We start from the raw sequence: 16,571 nt of genomic DNA, 5'->3' as shown, positions 1-16,571 counted from the left end.
TCTTTGCTGAGCTATTGTTCAGCAAACTTTTCAGAGAAGGTACCAGGAACCAAAGCAAAACAAAGCTGTTTAATGCCTTGATCAGAACAAGCACACTGTTATGCAGTTATTTCTAGGTTAATACCAGAGCAACGTCATCTGAAAGAGAGCTGAAAGAGGCTTGCAGTTCATGCTCAGCAGATGCACATGAACCATTATGGCCAAATGCGTGAGTAACACATTAAAGTTATAAAATACAAAAATAAGCAAAGAAGGCGTAAAAAAGAAAAGGCTTTGTAACGAGCAAGTAAGCACTCAACAAAAGGGTTGTTTTTTTGGGTTTTTTTACAAATCCACAATAATCCATTGAAACAGTCGTAGTTTTGAACATACAAAAAAACAAAACATAAGACGTTTAAGCTGGAATAGGCTTAATTTCTTATTTTATGAACCACACAGCTACATTTTCACATTCACAGCAAACAGCACACCTCTGTAGGTAGAAGTTACATGAAAGCCAGAAACCAACTGTAGGGTGACCAGAACAGAGAAGTCTGTTATTGTTCTCACATTAGGAAAAAAAAGCTATATATATGATGCAAGGTATGGATATTTTGCCTAGCAACACAAACCCCTGCTGCCTCCACATGGCCCACTTTCACATTCAGCAGTGCAAGGTCAGCAAATACGGCAAAATTAATTACAGCAGTAAAAAAATGCTAGTGAAGCATCGCTTGCAAGATCAGGTGTTAACTGAAAACAAGCATCCAGTGCAAATATTGTACATACGTAACAAGAGGTCATAACCACATAGCTTGACTTGATGCATGGCTTGAATTTGCACTTTTGTTGAATGCTGTTCATATCATTTTCATCTCTCTGTTGCTAACAGCAATGAATCCAGCCACATTTTCTCAGTAGGTCAGCACATGCATTATTCATGCATCAGGCATGCACTCATGTGCTCATACAGATGGAGGGGTGAGCGAAGAATTGTACATGCCTCAAGTAAATACACAATGATAGGAAAGCAGTTATAAACATTACACACACACACAGACACACACTGACTATCATTATCCCCCCACCAGACTTTCCCTCCTGTCTGCACATCTGTCGCTGCTGGATCTAATACAGCTCTCAATCCCCTGTCCCATCTCCGCTCGTGTCCTATTGTTAGTTGTTGCCCACCGAGCATGAGCACGCGCACGGACACTCACACACCAGAGTGGGTAAAAGCCAAGCTGTATCTTTCCAGTCTTTGCACAGAGGATCCAATGACATACAGTCCCCACACTGGGAGGGTAAAGGTCACATCTTAAGCCATCAACTCCAAGAACAACATGTCACATTTTTACTCGGGTTAATGTCATGGTCCTGGGCCATGTTGGCCCAGTGTTCTTAGTTTCCTTGTATGTTTGTATTTTGTTCCTTGCTTAGGCCATGTTTTCTGAGTTGCCCTGTTGTGTTGTTCCCTAAGTGTTTTCCCTTCATGGCTTTTACCCCCTGTGTGCCCCTCTGTGTATCTGTGAGCCCTCGTCTCTCCTTATGTTTTATTCCATGTTTCCCCTGCCCATTATGTCTAAGTTCCCCCCGTGCTCTCTCTTCCCCCTGTGTGCCCTCTATGTATTTATGAGCCCTCGTCTCCCTTTGTGGTTGTTTCATGTTTCCCCAGCCCGTTATGTCTGTGTTTTCCCCGTGCTCTCTCTCCTCCTGTCTGAACCTCTGTGCACTTCCTGTTTACTTTGTGACTCTCACGCCCGTACATGTCATGTTCAGTTCACCCCGCCCTGTCTCGTTATGATTATCAGTGTCACCTGTGTTCCCCGTGTGTTCCCACTTTCCTCGTTAACCCTCTGTGTATTTCTGTCTGCGTCTCCCTCTGTTCAGCGTGACGTCGTCCCTCATGTTGTGTGGATCTTCCTGTGCCTTCCTGCGAATGTTAGTTTACTTTTTCCCAGTTAGTTCTGTATTTCCTGTATTCTGCCGTGCCAGCATTAAAGCTGTGTTCTTTAAGTTTATCCCCGTGTCTGTGAGTCTGCATCCTGGGTCCTTCTCCTGCCTGCCGCACAGCGATTCATGACAGTTAAAGACATGCAGGGTGTCAAACGGAAATGATTAGCGGTAAGTAGCTTATGTTTTGTCTAAATCGAAATATGCATTGTTCTCCATAAGTCCTCTGCTTTAAACCGGCATTTCAAGAGTATCTAGTTGTCTCTGCTGGACTCCAATGAAAAGAAGCTGGAATGTCTCCCGAGTGTAGAAATAATGGGGGGATCAACTACAGGATGTATTCAGTTCTTCAGCACAGTTCTCACACTTCTCCGTCATTCTGTTTTTCTGTACTAGAACACACCGATACTAATATCATCTGTTATGACGTCTGTCTAAATTTAGACTCGTGTATTAGTGACTAGACGAGGAAGCAATGACAGTGAGGCTAAAATAAGACCACCGGTCCTCGGGACAGCAGGACAGTGAGGTGATTTGTGTCCATTCATCTACTGCTGGTTTCACAGCACTTTTCTTGGGTGGACCGCTGTGAAAGAAGAATGCGGAGTCTGAAAAGTGCCAAATAATAAGTACTCTTCCTTAAAACACTAGAATAAAGATTAAAGTAGCAGTGTGAGATGATGCAACTTTCAAAAAAGAAACTTAATTTAACATGTTTTTTTATTTTTATTTTTGTATCTAAACTATAGCTGAGGCAAACCTTTTGCACTTTCGAGCTTTAAAATGAACTTGATGGAGACATGAAAAGCAAACACTGTAACATCAAGAAGATTTGACCGCCGTGGATGCACATGAATGAATACACTCGTGCGTGTACACGGTTACATGAATTCAGCAGACCAAGTTTTGACACGGGCCCCATCTTCATTCATGCTCACTTAAACTCCTAAGTAGGCCACGATGCTTAGTTTTGATGGTCTAAAGTATCCATGACCAGTTTTTAACTGACAGGCTTTAAAGTGAGTGAAGGGAAGCAGATTTAGAATTTAAACTCAGCAGTTAAAGGCACTGGGATGGGATAAAGCCAAACACATTCAGGATGCATGAAGAAAAATTATGCATGAAGAGGACGCGTCTTTGAGAGAGCTGCCAACTAATACCATAAAAGCAAAAATGTGTCATAATTCTCCTGGCCATTATAAACACAGTAATAATAGCAGCAATGCTGCTGGTGACCTTAGATTAAGTAATTCCCCAAACTCGCAGTATTATAGTATTTGAGTGCTGAGCTAATTGTTTTTGTGTGTGCGCTTAAGCGCATGTGTCACGTTCTGTTTACTGTTGGCTTTACAGAACACAAAAGAGACCATGTTCTTCGTCTCATTCACGACCGAAACCTCTGCTGGTGCTTTACCGTACCACAGGATCCTCACAGTTTGGGTGAACTCTCTCTTACAGAACACACATGCAGATAAACCTGAAAAAGTGGCAAGACGGGATATCAAATGTCTTCTTCTCGCTTAAGAAGCATGGTGGGAGAGAGATGGGTTAGAGCGCGAGACATTTTAACAGGCCAGAGAAATAATGCAGGAGAAGTATGATACTCTCTGCTGTCTTCTCACTGTGATACACCTGTGCAACACCAACAGATAAGAGCTGACAGCCTGTGTAAACACACAAAACACCAACACTCCACTGTGATGACAGGTGAGCTGATACTGTAAAGTTACACACACACACACACACACACAGGCAAACATGGACATGAAAACAAAAACAAACAAACACAAAGTCGACAGAGACACTACCTACTGTCGGTGAAGTGGAGTACATCTGTCTAGAAGACTTCATGGCAACTCTGTGTTAAGCCACTGTAGCACTCAAGAACCAGCACACGCCCTGAGTCACACACTCTTGCCTTCTAGTCTCTCTCCTCTGACCGCTCTTCCTTTTCCCTTTTCCTTCTCTCGCTTTTCCCTTTTCCATGCAAGGCACACGCACTGAAGAGGGCTGAGCGGGGATGACAACAAAGGGTGGGACTGTAAATTGAAAGTCCCTCCTACTGTCAGTGCCGTTTACAAGCATGAGCTCACTCTATGCCCTCCTACTGCTGTGCTCTGATTGGCTGGGAAACCTAAACCAGCAAGCAAGATGTATTGCATCATGGGCCAACAATTTGCGCTGGACTGGGGGGTGTGAGTGTTGGACAGAAAATCTTAAAATCCAAAGAACATGTTGCACAAAAGTCCTGCTGGGTAATAATTAAATTTGTGAAATACTTTGCACAATGATTAGAATATATGTTATATTTGTATAATCTAGTATCCAGTTATGAGGAATTATGTCATTACTTGGCCATCCAAGCATGCAGATGCATGCTTGCAGACACATTTAGGGCAGCCAAATAAAACAGACTTATATAATTCATGAAGTCACTTACAAAAAAAATAACTTTAAGTGAGACTATCAGAGCATATGCCCTCTCCATCTAGTATCAAATTACACATATGCACGGATTAAGACGGACACTCTGAACTGAAAAGGGGATCATCATTATGAAATTTCTTGCCGTGGGATAATTTTGCACTCAATCCCTTAAATGACCCGTCCTTGTGATGTGGTCAGAGTATAATCTGAAGCCAGAGGTGACGATTCTCTGACAAAAAACATCAATCTACATTTAATCTGTTCGGATTAAGTCCAGTCCTCTCTCCTCCCACGCTCTACTTCCTCTGCACCCACCCACACACACACCTACCTTTCCAAAATTCTGTCATCCTAAACTCAAAACGCAGACTGATGTGCTAGATGTAACAGGAAGTAGAGGGATAAGAGGATGAAGACAGAATGAGATATGAGCAGCCGTCTGAAGGGAATTTATTGTTGCCTCATCGATGTTCTGGCAGTTTTGTACATTTTTGTGTGGCATTGTATGGCACTTTCAAAGCGCAAGGAATTTTTGTAGCCACTTATAACTGTTAAACAAGCGGTTTGAAAACTTGTGCAACTTGATAGTTACAAGATAGCACTTACTAACATGTCACCATTGGATGAAACAGTCTATGAGCACATCTTGTTTTTGGGTTCCATAGAGAGGGTATCTGGCATGACCAATATACTCAATGCATCACTGCAGCATGGGCCACCTTTTCAAAAAGGCCCTTGTCATCTCTGCAGTGAGCACTCGCACTCAAAAGCATTATTAGTTCTCCACAGTTTCTGCTGAAGCGACAGTTCGTTCAGAATATATGACACCTGCAGTTATTAAATGGGAAGAAGATGAACCACCACTGGTATCACCAATGAGCCCCTTGAAATAAGTAAAGGTAATATGAAAGGAGTGTGCCGAAAAAGACCTTTTTTCTCTTTTTTATTCCAAAATAAATAAAGATTGCAATTAAGTCTTTTTCATTTTTATTACACTAATGCTTTTGGATGAACACACAGCTGCAGTTAAACCTGCGACTTGCGTAATGTCAACAGTCAAAAGAAACCGTTCTGCCTCAGGGTTGGAGTAATGACAGCGATGAAAGGGATGTTCCCTTAAAACCCCAAAGAAATAAAATCCAACCCTCACTTCAGGGAGTGAACAAAAAATAATCAAGTAATCAAATAGCTTTCATGCTGCGTTTGTTTTTAATTATTTTTTTGGTGGGGCCTTTGGTGTTCTTTTTCTTTTTGTCAGTCCTGTGAGAACCGACACAACGTGGCAAATGATGTGACAAGAAATGTTACATAAGCGTGAGTAACAAGGGGTTGCTGTACTTTCTTGGAGCCAATAACATACCGGCTCCCAGTGCTGCACATGGGGCTCCCAGTGCTGCACTGTGGCTCAGGGGGGTTGGGAAGCGCATCTGTAACCGGAAGGTCGCCGGTTCGATCCCCGGGCTCTCTGTCCTGGTCGTTGTGTCCTTGGGCAAGACACTTTACTGGTGTTGGCCGATGGCGCAATATGTCAGTCTGCCCCAGGGCAGCTGTGGCTACAACTGTAGCTCGCCTCCACCAGTGTGTGAATGTGAGAGTGAATGAATAGTGGCATTGTAAAGCGCTTTGGGTGCCTTGAAAAGCGTTATATAAATCCAATCCATTATTACCTGATATTTTGCCATTTTTTGCTTGATCTTGTTGTCTGTTAGGTGCTCTACCTACATGACGTAGTGTTTCTCTGCCAAACTCTCTGGAAGCTCAGCTGAGAACATTTGGAAAGATGTGGAAATGATGGAAATTCAGAGAATTAAAAAAAAATCTATCAGAAGCAACACAAGGAACACGCAAATACTGCTGGTTATTTATTCTACAATTACAAATTGAACAGGAAAGATGAAAAGGAACATGATACTGAGATCTCAGAGACTGCTGTGATGGTGCTAGAGTTTGACAGCTCCAGGTCTGACACCATTCCTCAAACACACATAAGCTCTTCAATTCTGAGTCATACTATAGCCCCACAGCAGTCACACGGCAGCCAGCAATCACATAATAAAAAGCATACCTCACTCTCAAATTTGTTGTTACAAAGACATATACACCAGCATAAAATACAAAGATGGTGTGTATGGTCCAGCACGTGTAATCCCCCTTTGTGTGCTCAGCAACCTTTTATTCTCTTGCGCAGTCCACTCTTAAATCCCTACATACATGTATGTATTTCTATATATAGAGCTATCAGTTCTCATTCCCTTCACACACCAGGCACGTGCCCAGCATTGCAAACGCACTGTGCAAAAGCACAGGGATCCTCAGATGACCAGCATAAAAATGACTCCAACATTAAGAAGGAGCCAAACATTCACATCAGCCTCTCTTGTGCATAACTACCGCACATAGTATAGACCTGCAGTTTTTTTATGCATGCTCTTGTGCTACATTCATGTAAACTGGCTATAGCATCAACACTTCAAAGCATGGCCACAAAGTCCTCAGTGTTCGTTTGTTTTTTAGTATCCATCAGTATGTGCGAATGTGTGCAAAGTTACCAATGAAAAAAATAAAGAGCATCACAGCAAGTACTGACCTGCATAATGCTGGCTGTTATGCCTGCATAAGGTTTTATTATCTCAGGTTTTCTAACTGAATTCTCGGCAAGTTATTGTCTAAATACAGATCATTAATTCATCAGACAGATTGTTTTAGGCTACGTAGATGCTGAGACTATATACATCTACTATTGTAAGAAAGACCAGTTACTGTCAGCATGCAGTAAACACAGGTATACTGTACATGAATGTCACTTGACTGAAGGGTAAAAAGAAAATAGTGATGCTTTCTGTCAAATACAGTGGCAGTTATCAAACTGTCTTTACACAACGGCTGGCCTCAGGGAAAGCAGGTGTGTGCATGCATAAATTGTGCAGCGGATGTTCCACTTAACACAAATTTCCTTTCGGCTTTGCAAACTAGTGGAGGCCAGTGTCTAAGTACCAATAGTGTTGACACATTTCCTTCTGCAATTATTCTGTAAATGTTAAATGTCACACTTTTTACTCCACTCTCTCTTCTTAGACCATTAGTTCTATATTCTAATTGTAAACTGCTGAAAAATTAAAAATTAAGAATGACGACTTAAACAATCTAAAGCCTCAAAGGGTTAAGGATTTTGGATCCCGCTGCCCACTATGTCATTTAGTTTGTAAGAAATTACACGATGTATGTCATTAAAGAGTTTCAACTAGAATTGTTTTTTTCAAGCTGTGTCCATGAGCATAAAAAAAATAAACTGCCAAGCAAACTTTTCCAAGTAGAGCGTCGACTGTCTCCAAGACAGCCTGGTGAAATTCAAACAGAGCATCAGAATGAGGAAGAAAGCTGATATAAGTGACTCTGAATGTGGCAGATAGACTGATCTGTATCGATCTACTGGGCTTTTCCTGCACAGCCATCTCTAGGGTTTACAGACAATGCTCTAATAAAGAAAATAGAAAAAATGCTTTGTTGATGCCAGAGGCCAAAAAATAATGGGCAGACATGCAGTGTGCTCATAGGAAGGCAACAGTGACTCAAATAACCACTCGTTACAGCCAAAGATATGTAGAACGGCATCTCTCAGCGCGCAACATGTTGAACCTTAAAGCAGATGCGCCACAGTAACAGAAGAGTGCAGTCGGCTTCACTCATGTCAACTAACTTTGGACTTGTTACCTGGTCTGATGAGTCTTGATTTCTGCTGCAACTTTTGTATGTAAACAGCATGAAAGCATGAATCCATCCTGTCTTGTATCAACAATCCAGGCTAGTGGAGGTTGAATGTGTGGGGGGTAGGTTCCTGGCATATTTTGGGCCCCTTAGTGCCAACTAAGCATTGTTTAAATGCCACAGCCTACTTGAGTATTATTGCTATCCCTTTATGACAAAAGTGTAACTGTCTTCTGATAACCTGCTAGCAAAGTGTAGCTAATAAAATGGTCGGTCAGTGTATATAATCATAGTATATGAGCAGAAGTTGGTGTTTCAATTATTGTCGACCTGCTCATTCACTGATATTGCCACTATTGCCTACATGTTTTCATAGTAGTCTGTTAGCTAGTTACTGCATTGCCTTGCTTGTTTTGTGCTGGATGGCAATGTGCATCAAGGTCTGTCAAAATAATATTATAATTCCCCGCTAATAGATTATTTACACATATTATTATGCGTTCAGTACTGGCATGTCATACCCCTAAACCCTTTCTGATGATGAACTTTAAACAACATCACATCATACTCTGAAGTCTTCATAGTTAACTCGCAAAACCTGCAGAATAATTGGCAAGTACAGCCTCTAAAATCAGTGTAGCAGCAGAGTAAAGCTGTACCCTGGAGCAACACTTTTTAATCCTTATGCATTTGCTGGAGTTTAATGTTCAGCCGATACACCTCTGGAATAAACCATAAACAAAACACGTTTCTGTGTCTGCTGCAACCTGAAAGCCATTTTATCCATCGACGTATTCACTTTAATGCAAACAGAACTTCATCAAGAGATTCTTGCATGAATAAGATCGAGGCAGACATCAGCACAGAAGTTCAGCTGCACTAAGCCTTGAGAAACAGATACACAAGCAGCTCAGATAGGGAGATACAGCCTCCTTCACATCTCTCAGTGTGTATGATTAAGGGCCAGTGTATGAGAACTCTCAAATTGTAACAACCTCCTAATACGTGACCAAATTTGGAGAGAAAAAGATGCAACCCCTGTCTTTTTGGCTCTCATTGAAATTGGCATTCATTACTCTTGAATGGTTTTTACACAGAACATCAGAACAGAATTCAAATAGCCATTTATGAGCCTGTAACACAGCAGTGTGTACAAATTTTATCCCACAGTGTAAAATATACTCCAGAATACTAAAGGTAGATACAGCACATTCAAAGAAAATGACACAATTCGCAGATTCTTCCACTTCTTTCTTTTCCCTACCCAACTCTGCCTTTCCCAGCAGAGAGAATTATTTCAGTGAAAGAAGAGCATGTGCCACGGGGTAGAGGAGCTGATCCTGAAATAATTTGTTTCTTTAAATAACTGGGGGAGTAGATGCCCTGAGCTAAATATATATTTACATAAACAGATAGTTTCATCTAACATGGCATAATAAAACCATGTGATATTAATTTCAGGTACGCTGAAGTATATGGGACCTTCTTTATCTATGGGTTTTTTGGTTGTTGTTTTTTTTAGTATTTAGCAGTTCAGGTAACCATGTGAATGGGAATTTTGCTCACATGCCCATCACATAGCAGAAACCATCACCACATAAAGGAGGAAACTAACTCTCTGGTTGCAAGGGGCAGAACATCTCGTTTCACTGTGAAAATGTATTTTCTCATGGTGCTCATTCTAAGCAGGCCTTGCCATGCTGAATCATAAATGTGCATTACAGCTGGGATCCCTAACAGGGTGAAAAGTCATTAACTTGAGGGGATTAGAAATTCCGTCATTTGTTCGTCACGCCGATAGGTCAGCGGATTAATCATTTGCACATCCTTTAAACTCTGTGAATAAATGCTGTGCATAAATACTGTACAAGCAAAGACCTGGAACGAATGTCTAAAGCAAACTCCAGGTGCACAAAATAACAGCTCAGTTTGACAAGACTTGGACCAGAATGACGACAGAGACAAATCAATACCTCTTTGAATCCATCTTAATTCAAAAGGACTAGGAAAGGTTTTCAAATGTAGTTTGGAAGTATAGTTCAGGATTGCAGGATTCTAGTGGATTGCTGCCTCTCTCTAAAACTATACTATAATAACCAGTCATTTGTGATGCCAAACCTAATGTTTACAGTAGTCTGTCTGCTTTTAAGGCCAGATTGCTGCTATGCTGGCAAACCAGGAAAACAGGGAGGACGGACTGCTAACTGACATGTTACAAACACTCACACACAAACAACGTGTGGTTCTCTGGCAAGAATGATGCAGTGGATGACAAACATTAAGTGCTACCTTGTATTCACTGTCCACACACAGCAGGACAGACCAACACAGGCACACAGCTAAAATTATCAGTTGGTCTGATCTGAGCCAAGCTGTGCAGGAATGTGTCACAGGAACTGCCTGTATCAACATATTAACACACCGCTCACGCTCCTGCACGCAAGTATGCATGAACACACGCATGTGTGCAGGTGTGCAAAGCTTCAGCTGCACATCACTACTGTGGAAGGGTACCATTTAAAAACAAATAAATAAAATGACAGATTTTCCCCATACACAGACACTAATAGAGTTTAGATGATCTTTCAAATCAGCTGCCTTCCTAACTGCACTCAGCGCATGAAGAAAGCATTTTTTAAAATGTTTTATTTACAGATGTTTGATCAAAGCTGATTAGAAGTGCTTTTACAATTTTAATTTGATCCCAGAAGAGCATTCAGACTCTATGAGCTACAAAATATCATCATTAATCCACAGTAAATTCTCCTATTTGCCCTGTGTATCTTTAAAAAAATTGTTTTTGTGTCAGGCTACAGCCTGTAATATGCTACAACATTAAACCTGCTGATCCTAGCAAGTGCACACTATTTTACAACCACAGAGACACCACAGTCTTAATTCTTTAATTTCTAGCAGTGGTAAATTGTGGTATACAGAAATCAAAATAACTTTTGTGGTTTTTATTTTTCATACTTATTACAACATGTAGCACAGATCACATCTTCCACAGGCCTGCTTGGTATGCAGCCATTTCAGTAACTATCTGGGATCTGTTCTAGGATTACTGTCATGACAGTAATTATATCAGTTTGACATAAGCGACCCATTTATTCCCCAGTTGTATATACAGTATATTCACCGGACACCCTTACCTCTACCATAGAGCAGGAAATGTCTGTGTATATAGTGACAGATTTTTTTTACCCTCTCTGGACATTCAGATCACAGTATATAAAATATATGAACTGCAGCATCTCTGTGCAGCTATGCGTAACAGAAGAGTGCCAAACGGAAGCTTTGTTTGCTGTTGTTACATGAAATGTTCTTACAGTAAGGACTTTACTATTGCTGAGCCCCCCCACAGGGACCTGGCTAAATATATCCAGTGACATGACTACGTCTCTCAGCGCCGTCACTAAGCTTTCACTACATGACTCTCTACTTACAAATAAATACAGCTAAATGTGGAAAACCTGTTATTTATCACACAGATAAATACTGTGCATATGTAAGCATACACATACAGATTTATTTTTGCAAACAAACAAGGGGCAAGAATCCACAAAGGAACACTTCAATGTTGATTCAATGACACAGCCTGATATTGACTCAACAGTGTTTCAATGTTTCCTTGCTATCTGGGACTTCACTGTAGGGCTGTTCGATATAACGATACATATCGGATGACGATATAAAAACGTCTATCGTTTCATTTTACGCTATCGTTTGTTTCGTGGTGTCGCAAAATAAACTGTTTTGATGGTCACTGTAGTGGCTATATTAATTTCTTAAAGTTCTCTCTTTCTCTTATATTTTATATAACCACACTACTGACGGTAAAAGCCCCTGTTTTTGTGCTTTGTGGTTAGCAACAACGATGGTAACAGCATCGGGTGTCCGCTTGTTTATGTTACTTTCACAATAAAGCTCAAGATCCTGTTGAGACTTTTCAAAATAAACTAAATCACGTGAAAGAGCAGATTATTTACGGATGAGAATTAAAAAAGAGCCGCCGGGTGCTAAAAAAAATACACCTTAGACTCAAACGTTAGAACAGGCTTTTCCCCGCAGCACGCTGTGTAATAAATACTCACAAAGAAAACGGCGGCCTTTACAATTTATGTCTAAAAATGTATAGTTTCATGCATCGGTTAAAACACTCGACTCCAGCTACATGACGCGCAGCTGGAATCACTTCCTGCAAGACGAGCTGCCCGAGATTTACAGAATTTACACAAAATGTTACATTTTTGTGATTTATATCGTTATCGGACGATAGAATTCTTATATCGGGATATGAGATTTTGGTCATATCACACAGCCCTACTTCACTGCTGCAAATCCAACTGTGCCTGGTAAATCTATTATCAGAATCAGCATTATTGTCCAAGTATGTGTACACATACAAAGAACTGGGTTCTGTTCTCAATATAAACAGAATAGCCCAAAAGAAATGGACACTACAGACATTATCAACATAAAACAATGTGTATCAATGTATTATGTATATAATATACAATGATATGTTGGCCAATAATCTTTGACTTTACTGATGTATTTTTTTTGCCACAAAGGCACAGATAAAAACCAAATTCAAATAAAAACGAAATAGCAAATTTACAAAACAAAGTTCATGTATGCCGTTGCATCTCTCAGATGGACTATAATAAAAGACACACTCTTCTTCAGACTTCACAAAGTTAAAACTTAAGTTTGAGCTGCAAAGACCTGATCCCCTCACTGAGGGGTTCATATCAAAACAGCAACAAAAATTTGACAGTGCAGCATGGGTTCAACAGGCACCACAATCATCTTAACACTGCTCAGGTCTGCAAGGAAGACAAAGAATTAAAAAAGAGCAAGGATGGTCATCTTCACAAATCATGCTCAGCTGTTACTTTTGTGATATATGATGTAATTAATATATTTCTCTCATGCTGTTAGTAAATACTTAACTGTGGATGTAGGGAACAATTACAAATTTGAGCATAACAGCTTTCCAACACTGTGACAAACACCCTAACAAGTCAAATAGGAGTGTATAACAGCTACAGCACAAACAGAGCTGAAAATCCAGTAGTAACAGTATCCATTAATTGTGTTTTCATGGTTAAGTTTACATCTCGCCTGGCTCTCACCCTCCCATGCAGCTCCAGTGACATTCCTCCCGTGCCAGCTGGACATTCCAGTCTCCACTTCCCCCCACGATGACCAGAGGTTCTCTTTCAAACCTCACTCAGTGTCTCTATGAGAGGCACCTTCTGGCGTGACCAATCACGGAAGCTCCACTACCCCTACATCTGTCTAAGACAGCCCAATCACCTCAAAGTCACAGGTATTCCAAAACCCTTTAATAGCAGCGCCTGGTCCCACAACACTCTCACTTTCTTCCCTGAGAAGATCACAAGAGCTCCTCAACAGTCAAGAACCTGTATTATCCATTTATCTGTCCTACAGTTTGGGATGTCAAGGCAGTCCCTGAACGTGGGTTTTTCCTGATTTCAGGATTATTTTTTATAATGAGACGGTTCTGTTCATAATTTTTATGGACAGAATTTCTAGGCGCAGCCAAGTGGCGGAGGGCTTTCGCTTTGGTGGCCTCAGAATCTCATCTCTGATTTTTGCAGATGATGTGGTTCTGTTGGCTTCATCGGGTGAGGGCCTCCAGGTCACACTGGAACGGTTTGCAGCCAAGTGTGAAGCAGCGGGAATGAGGATCAGCACCTCCAAATCTGAGGCCATGGTTCTCAGCCGGAAAAGGGTGGAGTGCCCACTCCGGGTCGGGGATGAGTTCCTGCCCCAAGTGGAGGAGTTCAAGTATCTCGGGGTCTTGTTCGCGAGTGATGGGAGAAGGGAGCCGGAGATCGACAGACGGATTGGGGCTGCAGCTGCAGTAATGCGGACGCTGCACCGGTCCGTCGTGGTGAAGAGGGAGCTGAGTGTAAAAGCGAAGCTCTCAATTTACCGGTCGATCTACGTCCCTACCCTCACCTATGGCCACGAGCTGTGGGTAGTGACCGAAAGAACGAGATCGCGGATACAAGCGGCAGAAATGAGCTTCCTCCGAAGGGTGGCTGGCCTCTCCCTTAGAGATAGGGTGAGAAGTTCGGCCATCCGGGAGGGGCTCAGAGTAGAGCAGCTGCTGCTCCACATCGAAAGGAGCCAGCTGAGGTGGTTCGGGCATCTGACAAGGATGCCCCCTGGGCGCCTCCTGGGTGAGGTGTTCCAGGCATGTCCCACCGGGAGGAGGCCCCGGGGCAGACCCAGGACACGCTGGAGAGATTATATCTCTCGGCTGGCCTGGGAACGCCTTGGTATTCCCCCGGATAAGCTGGAGGAGGTGGCTGGGGAGAGGGAGGTCTGGGCCTCTTTGCTTAGGCTGCTGCCCCCGCGACCCGGCCCCGGATAAAGCGGATGAAGATGGATGGATGGATGGATGGATGGATGTTGTAATTATATTTTCATTACATAAATATATTTTTCTGGTAGTAGTTGTCACATTGATGCAGACTGATGCCTTATCAAGCTTATATGCCAAGTACAAGTGTGCTTGTGTTACTATTTGCTAGTTGTCAGAGCTAAGCATTAGTGGTTATGACTACCACTGAATCCTCTCAAGGAAACGCTGACAATGGCAAAGTTAGGGACACAGTCTGCTGTTGCTCAGTCATTTATGGGTTGACCATGTCGAGGAAAGACCTCCATCTCCTCTGCATCACATGTATGGGTGTCAAACAGGCACAACTGTCGCTGACAGAATTGCTGCAGAGTGCAAGCCAAAATCCTGGAACACCATTTGCTAATGTTGGTGGCCTCAAAACCTGGTCCCAATGATAAATCCAGCTCTGCCGGCACTTGAGACCCTGGGGCTGAATTTCCCCCTCTTTTAACCAGTTCCTCGACTCTGAAGGGGAGTATGGAGAAGATAAGAATGACATTAACATGGAATTCATAGATGACAACGGATAAAGATGAGGAGGATGCTATTTGCACTCCTGATCAGTAGCAGCTCCATCAGCGGGGAAACTCAGGCCTTTCCATTTCCCCGTGAGGTTGACCTATATGAGATATACATATATAGGGGTGGCTGTAGCTCAGGTGGCAGAGCAGATCAGCCACTAACCAGAAGGTTTGCATGCCAAATATCCTTGGGCAAGATACTAACCCCATGTTGCTCTCCGATGCATTCATCGGAGTGTGAATGTGTATGAATGTTAGATACTCAGCACCTAAACTTAGAAGAAGTGCTTGTGTGAATGGGTGTGATTGGGTGAATGAATTAGTTGTATAAAGCGCTTTGAGTGCTCAGACAGAGTAGAAAAGCGCTATATAAGAACCAGTCCATTTACCATAACCAGTCCATTTTACAAGGATGTGGCAGTCAGACTGCCCATTAACTAGCCTGGAAAGCTGGATGCCAAGTGGGAGAAGCAGATGCTGGTACATCATCTCCACCCAAATCAAAATCCCACACTCACGTCACCAAGGCCAGCTCTCCCATGTAAAAAAGGGAATATTTCAAAGCCTCCATGTACCAAAAGGTTTACAAGTCAACATCACAGCCTGTCTACTCATCACTGCTTTTGTTACATGTTGAAGTTCAGGGTCTGGCTACTGAGCTGGGGTTGGCATTTGCTCACTGCCTAATTTTGTTGTTCTGTCCTGGGATTTACTCACAATGTTGGAGCCACTCTCAGAACTACCTTTGGACTACATTGACTTAAAGGCACTTCCACTCAAAAATGTCATATTGCTTCCTTTTGCAACGGCAAAAACAACCAGTGATACGATTTATCTAGCCATACTTCCTGTCTGCAGTTTTGCCTCCAACTTCATCGTCATCTCTAAGGTTATCCAATCTACTTATCTACCTACACTGGAGCTACTGGCTATTTGCCTACTGCCATTTTCCAACGACAGCCATGGGCAAGTTCGCTTTGTCCTGTACACAAAAACCAGGAGAACATTTGGTTACCAGTGTAACCTGGTTCTCTGAAAACCAAGCAAGGTATCTCACCAAACTGCCCAACTTGCACATACATGAAGAATGCCTGATACTTGGCCAGTGGGCATTATGAAAGGGATCAGGGGACCCGTGTCCTGGAAGTGATTGGTTAGATTGGTGTCCACAAGGCACTTCCTATATTGAGATCTTTCAGATAATTAGGGTTACTCTGGTAACCAAACGTTCTCCTGGATCACTGTTTCAAGAGTGCTTCAAGTCTCAAGGCTCAAGAGAGCTCTGTTAAAGCCATCTACTAATTCCCTCATATGCCTGAAAACAAAGTGAGGTTGCGCTAGGAAGGATTTATATTGAGATCAAAGTGTAATACTGGTGACAGCTGAAGTGTAAACCTCCTGCATTACATTTCACTTCTAGTTAAGATATTTCAGAAACAGAGAAATCAATCTTGCCCCAAGTTTAATGCCACAGCATTATTACCACACAGATAGCTTGGAAAGATATATTTTTCTTTCTAATAGGCTGTAGAAGGATGTCACCTAAC

General features: G+C 42.1%; 1 protein-coding gene across 5 annotated transcripts in view; it reads right to left on the bottom strand.

Annotated features, from left to right (window-relative positions):
- trim3b (tripartite motif containing 3b) overlaps window positions 1-16,571 on the bottom strand; it is a 33,293-nt gene that overhangs the window by 11,035 nt on the left and 5,687 nt on the right. For 2 of the 5 annotated variants that reach the window (XM_085470367.1, XM_085470372.1), the window contains exon 1: window positions 3,745-3,970. The exons of 2 other annotated variants lie outside the window; for them this stretch is intronic. The gene's annotated coding sequence lies outside the window, so the exon portion shown is untranslated. Of the gene's footprint in view, window positions 1-3,740; window positions 3,971-16,571 lie in introns of those variants that run through there. One more of the 5 variants, XM_085470371.1, reaches the window with a different exon arrangement.

The sequence above is a fragment of the Copadichromis virginalis genome, linkage group LG10 (genome assembly GCF_057382275.1).
Source record: "Copadichromis virginalis isolate Kocher_CV1m ecotype Utaka linkage group LG10, C_Virginalis_male_GT1.1, whole genome shotgun sequence".
NCBI classification, from domain to species: Eukaryota; Metazoa; Chordata; class Actinopteri; order Cichliformes; family Cichlidae; genus Copadichromis; species Copadichromis virginalis.
Note: the sequence above shows the minus strand (reverse complement) of the source record. Positions and strands in the feature narration are given on the sequence as shown.